Raw genomic sequence first — 20760 nt, 5'->3', positions numbered from 1 at the left:
CAATCTTCTGCTATTAAAACTGCTTCCATAAGGGCCTAGGCCCTGCCTCAAATAATATGACCGACTTTGATGATCCCCCATGGGAGGCCTCACCCACCCTGGGGAGTGGATGGGGGCGCAGAATGAGGGATTGATGGGGGACATGGGAGGAACAGAAGGAGAGGGAACTGGTATTGGTGTGTAAAATAAGGTTGTTTTATTTAAATAAAAATTTATATAAAAAACTGCTTCCATAATGCTTTGTTAGCCTTACATTTGTGCTGTCCATCATTATATAAATGGTGACTTTTAAGTATGATTTGTGAAGTTGGGTTATTGTACAAAATGTTCTTGTTTTGTTTGACCTCAGCAAGAATTCTGTGCTAATCTAAGGGTAGGATTTGGTTGTGTGTGATTAGTTGGTTACAACAAACACATGGGGAAAATGGCTGGGAAATATTGAAACCATATGCTACTTCATGGGAAACTGTGCCTTATTAAAAAGACAAACAAAAATTTGAGAATGTAGTTAGAAACACACAGACCAGAGTGTTTCCTTTTAAATTCAGAGACTATTGAGACTGTCTTCATTCATTTTATTGAACTAAAGATTTCTTTTAAATTGAAGACAAGTTTACAATTGAAGTATCCTTATCTAAAGTACTCTGCTTAAAGAAAGTTACATAATCAAACATTATATAAATTTAAAAGAAAATCATTTAAAGTATGCTGAATCCAGTTTAATTTTTTTCTAAAACACCGTAAGGATTTTCCAGGCATGTATGCATGCTGTTTGCATAAATGAGCTCTTCTAACCCTGTTGTTTCGCCACACCATCTTTATCCTGGAATACTGCAGACAAGGAATTTAGGTGTTGCACTTAGGAACCTTATAATTAAAAAGTTAAGAATATCAGGTCAGAATATGTCTGTAGCAGAAATGAGGCTGAGCAAGTGATGATTTTACAGTGCCTGACATACAACATTACAAATACTATGTGAAGCTCCCCTTCTCCCCAGATCATTCCAACAACCTTCTAATAATGATAATGCATTTCTTGCTCAGTAGTAGACTGTCAACCCCCACACATTAGTTTCTGAATTTTAGATACTTCACATACAGCCGACTCATCATCAAATCTAATATTTCAATGATTACAAAAATGTCATCTGAAGAAATGGATATGTAATGAATTTAAATATGGTATAATGCTAAAATCAATGTGTATCTAAATTGCAAAGGATTAAAAATATAAAAATCTATTCATGTCCAAAATAAAAATGACATGTGTCTCCAACTTCAGAGTTTTTGATTAATTGTCTGGTATAAAGTAGAACATTTCAAAGAAGTTTTAGAAATTCACAAAATAGGCTGAGAAAGTGCCTAAGCTCTGCCTCAAATCATATGACAGACTTTGAAGACTCCCCATGGAAGGCCTCACCCTACCTGGGGAGCAGAAAAGGGATGGGCTGGGGTTTGGTGTGGGGTGATAGGAGAGGATGGGAAGATGATAAAAACTGGAATTAACATGTAAATTGACATGTAAAACAACCTTGTTTCAAATTTAAGTAAAAAAGGGAAAAATCAAACCACATTAGTGTGGTTTGATCACGCCAGACCGCCTGAAACAGAGTACAAGCTGATCCTACATTCAAAACAGCTGGACAAAACAGCCCTGCAGACTACAGCCAGGATATCTGAATCTTCTTCAAATCCCCCAAGACAGCGCCCCTTATCAGCAGGAAGTAGTTTGGAAAGAACGACGCCCAAATTCCCAAATATTGTGTATAAATGTTTGTTTTCATTTAATTGGACTGTTGTATAAAATTAAATAAATTTAAAAAAAGGGAAAAATCACCAAATAAAAGTTTACTGTTTGAGATAGAATTACACTATATTATTTTCTTATTTTTCTTTTTTTTTTTTTTAGGTTATTATTTTCTTAATTTTGGTTTTAGTTACTATAGCCTTCAACCTCAATTTCTAAGCCCAATTCCTATATACACATATAAACATACAAATACATATAAACACACACACACACACAAACACACACACACACACACACACACACACACACACACACACACACACACACGAAGGAGGGATCCCTGGATGTATCCATAAAGGACTACCACACACATACTTTTTTTAATCCACATCTATTTTACCATTCAGTTTTCAATACTGATTTGGAAAATTTGAAAGTCAAGCATAGCCACATGTTATAACATTTTAATATTTACATTTCCCTGGTCCATTCAATTATGTGCAAATTTTATGGTTTTATATTTATGACTGAATGATACTCATTTGTGTATATGTTCCCTATAGTCCTTATCTACTCATCTGTTGAAGGATATTTACTTTATTTCTAAATCTTAGGTATAGTAACTAGAAAAGCTATGAATGTGGCTAAGTTATCTATAGGCTGAAGACTCCTTTGTGTGTGTGTGTGTGTGTGTGTGTGTGTGTGTGTATACTATAATATATTTAATACTTGTGTGTGTCTGTGTGTGTGTGTGTGTGTGTGTGTGTGTGTGTGTGTGTGTGTGGTATAACTGGGTCTTGTGGTAAATTTACTTTTAATTCTTTGGGGATTCCCCATACTGATTTTCAAAGTGGCTGCACCTCTTTGCATTTCTACCAAGATGAACTCAAGCTTTCCTACTCCTCAACCTTACCAGTATTTGTTCACAACTGTTTGTTGAACAAAGCCAACATGAATGATATAGGATTAATGAGGTAAATGGCTTTAATTTACATGTCTATATTTTCTAAATGTAATGACCATTTTGGATAATTCTTTGCCTTTTTTAAAAATTGAAAACAGTTTTTGGAAAGCATATTCTAATCACAGTTTCACCTCCCACCCTCCACATGCATCCAAATCTATGTCTTCTTTCTCTCTAGAAATCAAAAGCAATTGTTCTACCTAAGCATAATAAAACAAATCAAAAGAGAAAAACAAAAACATGAAAAAATATACGCACATACAGACACATACATACATACATGCACGTAAACACATACTCACATGAACCCCCCAAAATCACAAAGTTGTAAATGATAATATAGAAGCAAAAAACAAGTTAAAGGGGGTTCAAACAGAGCATTATGCAAAAAAATCATCTCTGACAATACCAGTGTGATTGGAGATATCATTCTGTAAATATGTTTCTCCTATTGGTTAATGAATAAAGCACTGTTGGCCAATAGCAAAGCAAGATAGGCAGGACTAAGAGACTAGGAAGAGAGAGGAAGAAGTAGAGATGAGTTCCAAGATGGAGAATGGAGAGAGTAGAATGCCAGCCCTCTCTTCAGTAAGATAAGACCATGTGGAAATACTTAGATTAATATAAATGGGTTAATATTTAAGACAGAGCTAGCTGATAAGAAACTAGTAACTGGCAGCATAATATCTAAATCTAATACAGCGTCTTTGTCTGTTATTTTGGGCTGGCGTGGTTCTAGGACCAGGTTGGTGAAAAAACCTTACTCATAACACCAGCGAGTTCGTTTTTTCTTTGAATCCATTGCTGGGTATGGGAGCACTCTGAAGTGTTATTGTATACCTAGTGTTCCCTTAAAGAAAACTAATTTTCTTACTGAAGCAATTTTCAACTGAAGATATCTTCTGGGTTGGGACTTTGTGTCTATGTCCTGCCTCAGAGCTATAACCCAATTTTCCTGGAACCTATTTAAGGCCCAGACATGATGCCACAGTTTCTGTGAGTTCATTCTAGTTGCATCTGGAAGGCACTGTTTCCTTGGTGTCTGCCATCCCTACTTCCCCTGGACTCTCAAAATGTTGGATGTAGTTTGAGTCTTATTTTACTTTTTTTGGCTCTTGATCTTTTGGGGCCTGCTATGGAACTCCCAAATAAATACATGGAGACTTACACTTTCTTATGAATGCCTGTCCTTATTGTGGCTTATTTCTATCCAGCTTTTCTTAAATTATCCTGTCTATCTTTTGCCTATGGGTTTTTATCTATCTCTATTCTATATATCTTTCTTTACTTCTTACTCCTGGGCTTAGATAAATAGTTCCTAGTGGCCTCATCTCCTTCTCTTTTTCTTGCTCCTATGTTTTCCTTTCCCAGATTTCTCCTCCTATTTACTCTGTCTGCTGTGTTGCAGGCACACATATCATTTATCCTGCCTAGATATTGGCCATTCAGCTAAAGAGCTGAATCAAGTGCTTTGCACAGGCAAATTAACACAGCTACACAGAATTAAACAAATGCAACATAAAAGAATGCAACACATCATTGCAACAATAAACAAGTATTCCACAGCATAAATTAACACAACACATCTTCAACTAATATTCCATAGCACTAGAAGTCTCAAAACAATCCAGGCTTCTTTTAATTGCTTCAGAGCCATGAAATTTCAGGGACTCCATGAAGGGACTCACCTGCCATACACTTGGGTTCAATGTAGGAAGAATTCACAGTACCTACTTATACATCTTTCATGACTCTAAAGCCAGAACTCTATGGATACCACTGCTGCATTAAACTGCCAGCTTGGGATGAAACATGGCATTACTAATCACATTTACCTAATTTTTCCTTTGTGGTTGCTTTTTAGGTGCAAGAAAAGGCTTTTCCTTTTTACAAATCTGAGTATAGCTGTGAAGAGTCTTGCCCTGAGGGCACTTCACCCTTCATTCCCTCTTGAATCAGTCCTCATTGTGGAATAGTTGCCCTTATATTAAAGCCTTACAACCTGCAGAGAACTTCTGGAGGACAGAAAAAAAAAACAATTCAAACTAGATTCAGCAATCCCTTTATTTTTGCTTCAAAATGTGTTTCTTTTTGACACGATTGCTCTTATTCATTGTAGTCTTGTGTAAAAGTGATTAATCATAACCATGCAACAAAGTCAATATTAAGCTGTCCTGGAATCTACTCTGCCAAGGAAATTAATTCACTGATTTTCAATTCATCCTGTGGCAATTTTTTATGATAGGGACAAAAGAAGCCAAACTTTTGCCAAAGTATTACTAGGCAGGTCTCTGGTTCATTGTTAAAACTGTTTCCCTCTGAATCTTCTTGAGATGAGCCTCTGTAGGCTACATTTCTTTCAGCACCAGTGTCTTCCATGTTTCTATTAGGATAACCTGTTAAGCTCCACTCATATAGTTCAACCATCTTATATAGTTTCCTAGCCAAAATTCTGAAGTATTCCACATTCCACTAAAAAGCAGCAGTATCAGACCTATCAGAGCAATAGAATACTCTCTGGGACTAACTTCTGTCTTAATTAAGGTTTCTATTGCTGTGACAAAAGCATCATGACCAAAGCTACTTATAAAGGAAGGTGAGCTTTCAGTTTCAGAGATTTATCATCTATGATGGAGGTGTGTGGAAACAAAGAGCAGCAGCTGAGAGATCCCATATTGGTTCACATGTATGAAGGAGAGAAAACTAATTTGGAAAGTGTTAGGCTTTTGACACTTCAAAAGTTTTCTCCAATGACTCACCTCCTCCAAAAAGACCACACTTCCCACACTTCCCAATTCTTCCCCCCCTCCTTGTTTTTGTTTGTTTTGTTTTTCTAGACAGAGTCTCTCTGTGGCTTTGGAGGCTGTCCAGAAATAGCTCTTGTAGACCAGGTTGTAGGCAGTTCTTGAACTCATAGAGACTCTCATGCCTCTGCCTTCCAAGTACTGGGATTGAAGGTGTGAGCCACCACTTCCCCACCTGGGGGAAAACTATTAAAGCATACAAGCCTATGGAGACTATTCTCATTCAACCACCAAAATGAATGTCATTTTAAAATATTTTATCATGCTTTTACTTGTGTGCTATTTTCTCATTCATTACAGGAAATCTATGTTGTGTTAGCAATGTCACCCCTACAATAAGGATGGTAGATATTTTATATCTGTTGATTTATAAATATCCCTGATTACTATATTTCCTTAACTGCTTTTTCCTTCCATTCTAATTTTCCACACATTGTTTAATTTTATACTTTAAAAAATGAGACCTCCATATTATGTTTTCATCATCCTTCTTCAAAATCCTTCCCAAGACTTACGGCTCCAAAATACACACACACACACACACACACACACACACACACACACACACACACACGTATGTGCATGTTTGATTTTGTTTTTTCTCAAATAAAGATAAAAATATATTTTAAATTGTTTTGTTTACAGCTACATACTTACCAGTGTTTTTAATCAATCCTTTATAATGTATAGATAAATTTCCTGAGAACAAAAATTTGTTCAGCAAGCTCAAGTTCTGGTTGTTTCCTCTGAAATAATGTAAATTTTGACAGAATTCTACTGAAGAAAAATCCTGCTGTCCACATTAGACTTAGACCCAGAGCATTATCAAGAATAAGATTAGTTTTGGCCATAAATCACATTTAATAGTTCTTCCAACAGGATAACATGCTTAATCAATCTCTCTTAATTTATATAGAATGAGAAGAATGCAAAGCATGTAAGTTTGTAATAATTTGACAGTATTTCTGGCATCAAGAAGATAATTTATGTGTAGTTATAAATGTATATGTACCTACAAGTTTGCTATCATACTTTCCTCAGATCCTCTGATATTATTAGCTAGTAGGAATAGTTTGATCAATAAGAGGAAAATATCATAGAATATTTATATATCCTCTTTAATCTATAGAAATGTGTAAGGAACTCATTTTCTTTGTGCTTAAAGAAGTATTTGTCTAGTTACTAAATACTTATCTTAAAATTTATTGTTATTTTTACTTATGTATATATACATATATGTATATAAGAGTAAATTCAGTGTGAGGGCAGATGACCGTGGAGGCCAGAGAAGAATATTGGATACTTTGGAACTAGAGGTGTGGGCATCATGGACGCTGCTAGGCTAACTTGCATCCTCTGGAAGAGGAACCAGTGTTCTTAACCATTGACCTACCTTGAGTGTTCTAATTACCAAAAATTTAAAACAGCTTTTTTGAAAGAAGTACTAGTTAAAGCTCATAATGCTAAGAGATATAAAATCTACTTGGGAAGACAAGTAAGAGTTATTACAGGCTGAAATTTACATACTTTCATTATAATTAAGTGAGCACACATAATCAGCAAATAGTGGCTCATTACAAGACCTTGCAGTGTAATGCAAACAGAGTAGGTTATTTATAATAGAAAATTAAAGTTATGAATCCAAAGTTACGATTTTATATAAAGTTTTTATAAGTTCAGAAACTTATAAAAATTAAAACACAAAGAATTTAGAGAACTACTCAAATGTGAGGGCAAATACCAGAAAAATAATAAATTGTCTAGAAAATATCCAAAACACAGAGGTAGTATTAAAAAGATAAAATCTCCAGCTATTCAGTAGTGAATGAAATCAAGCAAGAATAACATGAATGAAAAGTATTTGCTAATGACTTTAAACATTGCTAAATAATCCTAGCAACAAAGAGTGGATAAAGTAGAAACAAGTTTGTGATTGATGACTTTGAAGAACTGAATTTTCAGTACAATGGCTGGAACAAAATACTGTTTTTAGACCACAGAGAATTAAAGAAGAGGAAAAATAATATGAAAAAAGAGAGAATAGTAACTAAAATCATTAAAAACAATTTAAATATATGAAAGAACTCTATAAACCCTGGCAAAATGCCAGTGGACAAGGAAGACTTCAACATCCCAAAAGGGGAGAGTAATTGATGGAGGAAAGAGAACAAAATTATGGACTTGACAGTCAGTTTAAATGTTAATGGAGAGTTCCTGTTTGTGTAGGAACAGCTGCTGACAGGAACTCAGGATATGTCAGCTTTAACTATCACCCCTAGGCAGATGAGTCCCAAATACTCTTTCTTCACTTGACCTCTTCCCTGAACTCTAGTTTGGTGGGTGGGCTTGTCACTCAAGCTAACATCACGAATGCAGCAACCATGATCCCACCCAACTCATTGTCCTATTATTAGTCTACAGACAGACATCTATTTCTGTCTGACAATTTGTCTCTGTTAGCTTCATGATACTACCACTTTTCTTTTTCCACTTCCTTTCCCAAAATACACTACTTAAGAGATTGACAGTGACATTGCATGTGATTTGAAATTTAGAACCTAGAAGAGGAGAAAATATGTCAGATGCATAAATAAACAAGTAGATTGATGGTGAGTGGATGGATGGATGAATGGTTAGATGACTGACATTATTCCTCATATAAAATCTGCCAACTCATACAATTCTAGTGCCTTCTCATAGTGATGATTAAAGAAGTGAATTTCCTTCCTTTCTTTTATTTATGGTGAAACATAGACAAAGCAAACTTACTCTATGCCCACTTGCAATAGGTTCTTAAATATATGCAAAAATTGATAATAAGACAGAAAATGAACTAATGAAGTGATATCAAATGTCTGATAAGAAAATGCTTCCATGAATATTGGACATGTGGTCAGAATATAAAAGAACGAAATAACACACAAACTATGCAGATATTTGGAGCAAACAATTTCCAAGTAGAAAAAGAACAATTGAAAAGGTCTTACAAAAAACATGTCCTTAGCCTGCTTATAGAAAAATTGAAGAAGGAAACAGTGAAGATGAAGATATTGGGGGACTTTTTTGAGTAAGGTTAATAGATTTAGCAAATAAATGTGGAGAATTCTTAACTGAATTTTAATTTTAATAATCAGTAAATCTCAATACAAGCAAATTTCAGGTGTTTTGTAGTTATAATATGACTATGTAGTTTTCACTTTTCCATTCTTCTTCCAATCCCTCTTTGACACAGTCTCCTACTGTCTCAAACCAACAGTTATATATATTCTGCTTATAGAGGGCATATGTATTTGAATTCTTTGTTGTTCACTTCAAACTTTTTTTCAACTTGATTTCTAATCTTTATCTGAAAACCATGTCAAGGTTGATTTTTATGTTAAGTGAAAAGGAAGAGCTAGCGTGATTTAAACAATGAAGTACATTAATTTGTTGTATGGACTATAGATTGTGAACTAGCAAGCTTAAAGTCACAGAGCTTGGCTGGAGGGCAAAGGTCAGAGTTAGTGCAAGACATACTGGTGGCTTGTCAGAGTGGTAGATGGGAATTAATGGAAGGCACTACTGAAGGACCTTACTGTAGTATGAAGTAGCAAGTTATATTTGTAATTTAAAAGAAAGGAGTCAAAACTGGATTCAAGGTTTCTTGACTAAATAACTGTGTAACAGATATTATAATTCTTTAAAGCAGGGGATAAATACTGAGCCATAAGATCAGGAAATTTGTTCTAAATCTAGACAAATTGATAACAAAGCACAGCTAATACTAAGCCACACTGGGCACTTCTGTAAGAGTTTTTTTTTTTTTTTTTTTTTTTTTTTTTTTTTTATCAGACTATTTGAAAATGGAATTCCCACTCTAAACTTTCCTGTGGTATCCTGGACAAAAATAGATGGGAAAAGCTGGCTTTGCTTTTACCTACTATCTTTCATCTCCCTGGCCATTTAATCTATCCAATTGCTGTCCTTGGTGCTGTTACTGTATTCCTTCAGTCATGTTCATTTCAAGTTTCTTCCATCTTCCAATGTAGATATAAGACCAGCATGTGGTTCTCTGTGAATCCTTCCTCCTCTAAATTTCAGTTGGGACTGCTGAGGCACCCAGCCTCCTTAGACTCTGTAACTACCAGGTTTTGATCTATCTAGTGTCAGACATCTGTTTTGTACTGTCTATACCATGTCATCTAATCCAATCTAATGAACAGCTTTTTTATGTATTTTCATTCAGTCACTTCTGTTTCTCTAGAGAACCAGGAATAATACAAAGAGTGTGCTTTATAACACATTGAAGTATACTTTCTACACCTTAAATTTCACTTGTTTTTTTTTTATTTTTATCTTTTAGATTGTAATTGCATTTTCCTTCTTTCCTCCCTCCAAACCCTCTAATATACCTCCCACTCTCCCTCAAATGTATAGCCTCATAGCCTTTTTTTTCTAAATTTTAGTGCATTCATGTGTGTGTATATGTATGTATGCATATATAAATATAACCGGCTATGGCTGTATAATGCTACATGTACACATATTTTCAGAGGTGACCACCATTGACATGTAAAACCAATTGGTGTGCTCTTCACTGGGGAAGACCTCCTCTCCTGCTCCCAGCTTTCCTCAGTCGACTGTACATTTTTGTTCAGGGTTGAGTCATAGTGGCTTTGGCCAGTATGGAATGATAACCATAAGGATGCAGTAGAAGCACACGTAAACTTGGTGGTAATCAACAGCTGCATAATTATCCTTAAGGCTAAATAAACAGCAGGGAAATTATGCCTGAAATGGAAACCTACATAACTACTCAGTGCTAGTAGAGTAGGCTCTCCTCCAAACTCCAACAACTAATTATGAACCCAGCATATATAAACAACAATCTTAAACATTGAACCTTATACCAAAATAAAAATATAGTATCCATCCCTCATCAAGACACTTTCCCTTTGCATTAAGGTCAGTGATATTTTTTTATTAAACAGAGTGTAGTAACCATCAGTCTGAATTTTACATATAATTACTGTTTCCAATAAAATTTGTACTCACTTTTAGTACCACCTGGGAAGTCACTAAGATACTTCCGGCCAGTAGTACTTCAACTTTCAGGACAATCTAATGCATGTAAATGAAATTATATAACATGTAGTTGTTTAAACTACCACAATTTACTTTGCATTGTGCTTTGAGATCTTTTTTATAGCAGTTACCAGTGTTTCATTCATTTACTGCTGTATAGAAATACATTTTTGGAACTGTCACTGGTAAGAGCACTTTCAGTTTGGTAATGATATAACTTATAATGTCTTTGAGGATTCATGTTTAAGTCCAGTGCATGAACATATCTTTTATTTCTCATAAGCATATATTTAGAAGAAAGATTTTGTGCTAGATAGTAAATTTATGACAAGATATGATATTTAATATTCAAATAGAGATGATATATATATATAATAGGTCTAGACATCAGAAAATTAATAATAAAAATTATAATTTAATATTTCAGGGATAACTTTGTCATTGGACTAGATTAGGTTGAATTATTTAACATATTTATAAAAAAGAATAGATCTAAGGACTAATTTGTTGGATCTAAGAATTTACAGACTAAATAAAATAAAGCAAATATAGGAAAGGTCAAAGCGGACACTCAGTCCTATGTTTTGAATCTCCTTCACTAGTCCCTGAACTCAGCTAGAAAGACTGAAAACATTTTAACAACCTCCTAATTCTTTCAGTTTGAGTGCCTTAGGGTGTTTTCTACACAGTAGTGAGCCCCCCTAAACCCTTGTGGTGATGTACAGAGCTACTGACCCCACAAGCAATTATCCATAATGAGAAGATGGGACTCACTATTACAAATGCCCTTTATCAAGATTATTCTGAGATTGGCTTGACATGTAAACCTTACTGGCTATTTTGTTAAAATCACATTCAGAACAACAAAAAGTAAATATAGGAAAAAAGAAAAAGAGTCAACAAGTGGGGTTGATGTTGATCTCTTGCTAGGAGCTTTTCTTCAAGTATAAATGGGGAGATTTATTTATAAAGATCGGAGACAAATGCACTGTGTGTCTGTAATGTAGAGAAATACTGAAGATCCAAAAGACAGAGTACACTGATTAAGAAGTAATGAAGTGATGAATTTGAATGCACGAGGGGTGGTCAAAACACAAGATTTTAGTGTGACTATAATATTATTTCATCAGTTTTATGTTGGAATGACAATATCTATTGTATTTCCTGATGAATGTATTAAACATGAATATATTGGTGTATTTAGTAGTACAAATACATGCCTGATCCTTAACAATCAATAAATTGTTCCTGGACATCTAGATAATAGATATTTCACTTTGCAATTAATGATATCCACATTTAAGTATACAATTCTAAAATAACTCATTCCATTTTAGCACACATTCTTTTCATGATACTAATTCAACAAGTACAGGGTGGGTCTGCAATATCTTGGGTGTGCATGGGAGAGGTACTTTGATACAAAGTGACAATCCTATGATGCAGAAGATTTGGTGCATATCCTTATCCAGCCATCAAGCCCAAGATTAGAAGCATTTAAACATTAAAACAAACAAAAAAACTGCCAGCCTAAGGACAGTTTTAACAGTCATAAATTTTACTAAATTATATATAAATTGACATACAATGCAACCTGATCATAACTTTATTTATTTTCCATTTTATTTTTTATTTTCATTTTTCATTCCAACCTCAGTTCTCCCTCCTACATCTCCTCCCACTCCCCACCTACTCCCCCCCCCCACAACTGCATCTCCCTACCCTTTCCCCAATCACCATCCCCTCTGCCTACCCCTATTCCACTGCTCCTCATGGGTAAGGGCTTCCATGTGGAGTCAATGTAGTCTGGCCCAATGGTTGGGACAGAGCCAAACTCATCACATATGCATTAAGCCTGAGATGTATGATAGCTCACCGTAGGGAGTAGGCCAACAAACTAGGTCATATACTAGGTTCATATCATGGTCTTACTGCCAGGGTCACCTCAGCTATTCCCAGCTTCACATCTGTCTCCCACATGTGGAGGGTCTAATTTAGTTCCCTGGAGTCTCCACAGTTGTATGTCTAGAGTTCATGGGTTTCCACAAACTGGGTCAGTGGACATATATTTATTATGGTTTTGTCCTCCCTTGCTCAAAAATTCCCTCCTCACTCTCTTTGACTGTATTTCTTGAGTTTGACCTGGTTCTTGGTTGTGGATTTCTGCATCTGGTTCCATCTATTCCTGGATGAGGGCTCTATAATGATAGTTGATGTACTCACCAATCTGATTAGAGGGGTAGTATAGTTCAGGTATCCTCTACAATACTACTAGGAGTCTTTCTTTGATGGGGTTCTCCTGTGGATTCTTGGGTGTTGCCCTAGCACCAGGTTTCTCCCTAAGCCCATAGTGGCTCTATTAAGATACCTTCTTCATTGTTCTTCCACTGCATCTCTCTCTGCCTTGGTAATCTCATTACTTCCTGTTCTGCCCCACATTACCATGCCTAGCCCCAGTTTACCCTGTAGACATCATCTAATTTCCCTTCTCAGAGTGATCCATGTGTCCCTCTTAGGGTCCTCCTTATTACCTAGCTTCTCTGGAGTTGTAGATTATAGTCTGGTTATCCTTTGCTTTTTATATAATATCCACCTATCAGTCAATACATACCATGTTTGTCATTCTGAATCTGTTTTACCTCACTAAGCATGTTTTTTTTTTCCCCTAGCTCCAACCATTCACCTGCAAATTCATGAGGTCATCATTTTTTTTAACAGCTGAGTAGTATTCCATTATCCATTCTTCAGTTAACATTGATTCCAGGTTTTAGCTATTATGAATAACTTCTATGAACACTCTTAAGAAAGTGGCCTTGTGGTACAATTGAACATCCTTTGAGTAAATGACCAAGAGTGATGTCCCAGGATCTTTTCTCCTATCAAGCTTGTTTTACAAGTCAATCCCAATTATCCCAGTTCCCGCACCCTCCTGTTCCCGTTCCCCCCACCAACCCTCATCCCATCCCCTTTCTGATCCCCAGGGAGGGTGATTCCTTCCTTGGGGAGTCTTCAAGGTCTGTCATATTATTTGAAGCAGGGCCTATGCCTTCCCCATGTATCTAGGGTGAGGGAGTATCCCTCTATATGGAATGGGCTCACAGAGTACATGCATATACTATGGATACTGATCCATTACCAGAATCTTTCTAGACTATCTACTCCTCCTAACACCCACATTCAGGGAGTCTGGGTCAGTCCTATATTGATTTCCCAGCTATCAGACTGGAGTCCATGAGCTCCCCCTTGTTCTGGTCAACAGTTTCTGTTGGTTTCTTCAGCCTGGTCTTGAACGCTTTGCTCATTTTTATCACTTGATCTCGAAGTAGATTGATTCCTAATTTTCTTGTAAAATACCATACTGATTTCCAAAATGGTTGCATAAGTTTCCACTTCCACCAGTAGGAGTGTTCTCCTCACTCTATATCCTTTCCAACATAAGCTGTCCTCAGTATTTTTTATCTTAGCCATTCTGGTAGGTGTAAGACAGTATCGCAGAATTGTGTTGATTTGCATTTTCCTGATGATTAAGGATGTTGAGCATTTCCTTACATGTCTCTGCCCATGGAGTTTCTTCCATTAATATTCACTGAAGTGAATTTTTCAGCTGGATTATTTTGTATTTTGATTTCTAGTTTCTTTAGTTCTTCATATATTTTGGAGATCAACCCTTAGTCAGTTATAGGGTTGGAGAAGATCTCTTCGCATTTATAGGCTGTTGTTATGTCTGATTGATTGTGTCCTTTGTCTTACAGAATGTTTTCAGTTCCAGGAAGTTCCTCTCAGAGTCTGGCTAAGGAAATGGTCCATTTATCTTTTGTATATAGGAAGATTACTATTCTTTTGTTTGTATGTTTTTTTTTATTTTTTATTTGATTTTTTGTATGAGATAATATTGTATCTCTTCACATTACTGAAGGTGTTTATTAGCTGTAGAAGTTCCTGCATAGTTCCTTTCAGGTTGCTTATATATACTGTCATATCATCTGTGAATAGTGATAGTTTGATTTCTTCCTTTTCAATTTGTATCCCCTTGATCTCCATTTGTTGTCTTACTGATCTAACTTAAACTTCAAGTACAATATTGAATAAATATAGAATGGCCAGACTTGTCTTGTTCCTGATTTTAATGGAATATCTTTGAGTTTCTCTTTAAGTTGAAGCTATCAGCTTGCTGTATATTGCTTTGAAAAGGTTAAATATGTTCATTTTATCCCTGTTCTCTTAAATACATTTATCATGAAGAGGTGTTAGATTTTGTTGAAGGCTTTTTGGGCATCTATTGTAATGATCATGTGTTTTTAATTTTTTCTTTGAGTTTGTTGATAATGGTGGATTACATTGACAGATTTCCCTGTGTTGAACCAACAATGCATTTCTGAGATGAATCCTACCTAATTATGATGGATGATTTTTTTATGTGTTCTTAGATTCAGTTTCCCACTATTTTATTGAGTATTTTTGCATCATCGTTTATGAGAGATACTGATCTGTAGTTCTCTTACTGTTTTTGTATCTTTGTATTGTTTGGGCATCAGGGTTACTGTAGCCTCATAAAAGGATTTTAGCAAGGTTCCTTCTGTTTCTATTGTGTACAATAATTTGAGAAGTATTGGAGATAACTTTTTTTTTGAAATTCTGATAGAATTTGTACTGAAGCTATCTGGTCTTAAGCTTTTGTTCATGTTGTTGTTAGGAGACTTTTTTGATGCTTCTATTTCCTTAGGGGTTATAGGTCTATTTAAATTGTTTATCTGGATTTGATTTAATTTTGGTTTGTAGAATCTATTAAAAATTCATTATATATTTCTTTTAAATTTTCTGATTTGGTGGATTATACGTGTTTGAACTATGATCTAATTATACACTGGATTTCCTCAGTATCTATTGTTATGTCCTCTTTTTCATTTCTGATTTTGTTATTTTGGGTAGTCCCTCTCTGCTTTTTGGTTAGTTTGGATAAGGGTTTCTCTATCTTTTTAATTCATTCACAGAAACAACTCTTTGTTTCATTAATTTTTTTTTTATCCTCTTTGCTTCTATTTCATTGATTTTAGTCCTCAATTTGATTATTTCCTATTGTCTACTACTCCTGGGTAAGTTAGCTGAATTTTGTTCTAGAGCTTTCAGTTGTTTGGTTAATTAGCTAGTGTAGGATTTCTCCAATTTCTTTATGTAGGCATTTGCTTCTATCAGCCTTCCTCTTATCACTGATTTCATGGTGTATAAGTTTGGGTATGTTGTACATTAATTTATTTTCATTGAATCATAGGAAATCTTTAATTTCTTTCTTGACCCAGAAATGATTCATTTGGGCATTACTCAGCTTCCATGAGTTTGTCGGCTTTCTAGAATTTGTGTTGTTGAATTTGTGTTGGTGATCCTAAAAGATACAGGGGGTTATGACAATTACTTTTTTTGTATCTGTGGAGATATGCTTTGTAACTGAGTATGTGGTCAATTTTGGAGAAGGTTCCAAGGGGTGCTGAAAAGAAGGAGTATTTTTTTTTTTGTATTTTAGTGGAATGATCTATTGGTGTCTGCTAAGCCCATTTGTTTAATAACATCCATTAGAGCCCTTATTTATCTATTAATTTTCTCTTTGGAAGACCTGTTAACTGTTGAGACTCAGTTACTGAAGTCTCCACTGTGTATGGCTTGATGTGTAGTTGAGCTTTAGTGAATCCTTAGTGGTGTTTTTGTTCTTGTTTTTATTTGATTTGATTTTATGAATGTGGGTACCTTGTATTTGGGACATGTATGTTCAGGATTGAGACATCTTCATAGGAATTTTCTTCTTTAGTTGGGGATAGTTTTCTTCTATGTTTTGTGGAATATATTTTCTGTGTCTTTGAGCAGTAATCGTCTCCTTCTTCTATCCCTATTATTCTTAAGTTTGATCTTTTTATAATGTACCAGATTTCATGGACACTTTGCGTTATGACACTGTTGGCTCTAGTGTTTTCTTTGACTGATGAATCTATATCCTCTATCATATTCAATGCCTGAAATTCTCTATTACATCACTTTCATTCTGATGGGTATGGTTGCATCTGTAGTTCATTTACCAAGATTTTCCATTTCCAGAATTCCCTCAATTTCTGTTTGCTTTATTGCCTTCATTTTGAAGTACAAGTCTTGAACTGCTTGATTTCTTTTCTTGGTATTCTTGCATTTTTTAAAGGGGGTGGGTGGGAATTATTGAGCTCTTCCAAGTTTTTGTTTGTCTTTTACTCCATTTCTTAGGTAAATTTTTTATTTCTTCCTTAAGGGTCTCTATCATCTTCATAAAGTCATTTTTAAGGTCATTTTCTTCTGCTGCTTCTGTGTTGGGATTCTCAGGACTACCCAATGTAGTATCACTAGATCCTGGTGTTGTCATATTGCTCTTTAGGTTGTTTAATATATTTTTGTATTGATGTCTACCCATCTCTTCTCCCTGCTGGTTCAGGGAGTTTCTTTGCCTTTTCATCTAATCCTCTTTGTCCTCTCTCTGCCTTTTATCACTGTCCTCTCTCTGTCTTCTATCTCTGTCCTTTCTCTTCTCAGTCCTCACTGTTCAGTAGATGTGTGCATCCCAGGGTGTTATTTTCTGTCTTCTCTGTGTACTAAATGTCTGCATCCCAGGGGACCACTGAGGTAGCTGGAAATGGGAGTTTCTTTAGGGTAGAATGGGTGGTGGTGTAGCTTGCCTGTAGGAGACTTTCCTGCTGCCCTGCCCTCCTGCCCTGCTAGTATTCCTCATGAGTTTATTTTTAAATTTTATTTTACAACTGAATATTTTACAACTGAACACACACACACACACACACACACACACACACACACACACACAGAGAGAGAGAGAGAGAGAGAGAGAGAGAGAGAGAGGTGATAATCTCAAGGAAAATCAAATAGGAAGTGAAATTTTATCAAAATGGGTGAAGAATTCCTCATTTAATATAAGGGGCACCTGCTATGATCTGATTGGTTTGGTGATAAGAATGACTTACAGGGTTGCTGCCTCAAAGGAACAAGTAAACCATTTAAACATAGTATTATTTCAAAACTGTAAGGAAAGCACACCCAAAGGGATGACACATGGTGATTGCCAAGGGAATTCAGTAGGCCATCCCAGTATTTCCATTAAGGGTCTAATGCTTGAAGATGACCAGGAGGAACATCTGGGAAAAGGATCTGAAGGGACAACACTTCATGTAAATTTAGTTTTATGCTTCATAGTCTATTCATGCAGCCTGCTGTGAGACATGGTCACTGGAATAAACATCAAGGAGAAAGAGTCAAGATGAAAACACTAAGACTTGGGACCTCTGCTTTTCCTTTACTGTAAGATGTCTTTGAAAAATTGTTTAGCTAATTTCAAAAGGAAAAATAACTGCCTTATGAGAATAAAATACTGTTTATTTATTTTTAATTCATAAGCATACACAACTGAAACTCCATGAAAAAAAATCTATGAATACTATTGTGCCTACTGTTATTTTGTAATTTCCATAAAGTGAGCAAAGTGCTCATGGGACTGCCAGATGGCTTTGAAGACAATACAAATGAGAAAGATATGGAAAAGGACAAATGACAGAAAAGTCTATAGAATGGAAGGAAAATTATATTGCATAAAATGAATAGCTTATACTTTGTTTCTGAAATGTTGATTATAATACTTGAATTATGGCATTTAAATTATAAAAATATAAATAGAATTTGTTCACATATTTATGTGCAAGTTCTACAGAGTTTTTCATAAAATATAGTTTCTAAAAGGAATTAGAAGGAAATCTTGTTGGCATTTTAACTTATTTTGTTTTGTTTGGTATTTTTTGACCAAGAGTTCCAATGTCTTTCTATAACACTGTCTGGCCTAGAACTCACTTCACACACCAGGCTGGTTTGAGTTTGTGTTAATTGTCTTGCCTCAGTCTCCAGAGCAATTTATTTATATGTATACATCACTATGCCTGAAAATGAAACTTGTCTTTTCTTTTATATTCTTAGATTCTGTATATAAGTACTGTGTTTACATCATTCTCTCCCTTCGTTCCCTACCCATAGTTCTCTGCCCCTCCCACTCCTCAAAATTGTTTCTCCTTATTCTTTAATTATAACAATTGCATGTATGTATGTAAAAAATATTAAGATAACTCACTGAGTTATGTAGTACTGCTCATATGTTTAAAGTTGGCCTCTGGTTGTTAGAGAACCTATAAAGTAGCTCATCTGGCACAAGCCTGATTTTAATTTTACCAGAAGCCATCAGTTGCATGTAGTTCTTCTACTAGTTAGGAATACCTGTTAGAATTCCCTCATCCATGTTTGATGTTATTTTTCAAGTCTTATTTAGGCAAGCAAATTGTTGAAAGTTTCTTGTCACACATAAAATGTAATGTTTCACAACAGATATTATATAATGGTCCTTGTCTCTTCAAATCTTCCACCCCCCCCACTTGCTAAAATGTTCTCTAAACTTTATGATCACAGCTGTGCTAGACATTGTATCATAGGGAATGGCCATTTTAGGCCATTTTTAGGAAATGTGGCTTTTGGAACTAAGGGAGCTTTATTGATGCTGGGTGAGAACAACAGTTGTCTATGGGGATAACAAAAGCTTATAGAGTGTTATTAAGTATAAATTAACTCAATCTATAGCTCTGATTGACAGATCACTCCTTCTCTATCAGAAGATTAAAAATGGACTTCAATTTATTTGCTTTATTTTTTATTTGAAAATTTCAATAATGTATTTTAAATATTTCCCTTTCCCATCTCCTTACCCACCAATTTCCTATATTTTCCCCTCACAAATCCTAAACACCACACTACAAATATCAATGGGAACAAAACAACAAGGAGTAAAAGTTACCAAAACATAACATATAACATAAAATTACATTAAGAAAAAAAAGTTGGAGTCTCTTCTGTGTTGGACAAATACTCTGGACATGGTTCTGCCTTGGAGTGTGGTTGTTAAACCCATGACATGTCCCTGACTAAACTTAATTTTCCTTTCCCAGCAGGTATCAGTTACAAATAGTTTCTTAGTTAGGGGAAGGACTTTGTGTATTCTTCAGCTTAAATATTCATATTGATATCCTTAGTGCAAGCATCCATATATAAGATAAATCATACATATTTGTCTTTTGGAGTCTTTGTTATTTCACTCAGGATAATTGTTCTAGCTCCATCCATTTACCTGAAAATTTCATTATTTCAATTTTCTTAACAGCTGAATAATATTCCATTGTTAATGGACCATATTTGCAATATATGTACATCAGTTGATAAACATTGCTGTTTCTAATTTCTGGATAGTATGACTAGAGCAGCAAGATATAAAATAGAGTAGTAAGAGAAGATCATTTTTGTATGTTTACAAGAGGGATATAGCTTGATAGAGTCTAAGATTGATATTCATCTATTTGAAGAATCGCTACACTGATTTCCATAGCTATTTTTACAAAATTTTAGTCCCACCCTGCATCCTCGTCTGCATGTCATTTGTTTTATTGATCTTTAACATTCTAAACTGAAATAAAGCTCAGAGTAGTTTTAATTCTTATTTCCTTGATGGTAAAGGATATTTTACATTTTTTATGTTTTCTTAGGTATTTGCATTTCATCATTTGCAAACAATTTTACTAGTTCTATACCCCATTTTTTATTGCATTATTTGTTTTATTGACATTTATGAGGGTTTTTATGTTTAGTTCTTCGTGTATTCTAGATCAAAACCTATTCATTGTTTCTTTCCTTTAATTCATTTGCCCATTTTTTTTTGTCTAAAATTATCAGTAAAATAGTTACTTTTGACAAAAATAGAAGCATACATTTTTAGAAGAAATACTATTTTATCTCTTATGTATAATATTAGAATATATCTTTGAAAGTATGCTCCAAAGAATTAGTGTTTAGTAGTCTCATACATAGGCCTAAACTTACCTGATGCTACTGGATTTCATAGCAGACCAACTTTATAAAGTTTAAAATTGTGTTTCACATAAGTTTTTTATGCCATAAGTTCCACTGTGCACCAGAGGTGACAAAGAGATATGTTTTGTTTAAATTATCAGAATCTGTTATTATCTTATTATTGGAATCTGTTACTATACTATTTTCAGTATTCAAAGTAGAATCAAATCTATTGTCATGATGTCAAAATTTGCAGTAATTTTAAACAACATGGCTCT

Source organism: Phodopus roborovskii, unplaced genomic scaffold (genome assembly GCF_943737965.1).
Source record: "Phodopus roborovskii unplaced genomic scaffold, PHOROB, whole genome shotgun sequence".
In the NCBI taxonomy this organism is placed as follows: domain Eukaryota; kingdom Metazoa; phylum Chordata; class Mammalia; order Rodentia; family Cricetidae; genus Phodopus; species Phodopus roborovskii.
Note: the sequence above shows the minus strand (reverse complement) of the source record.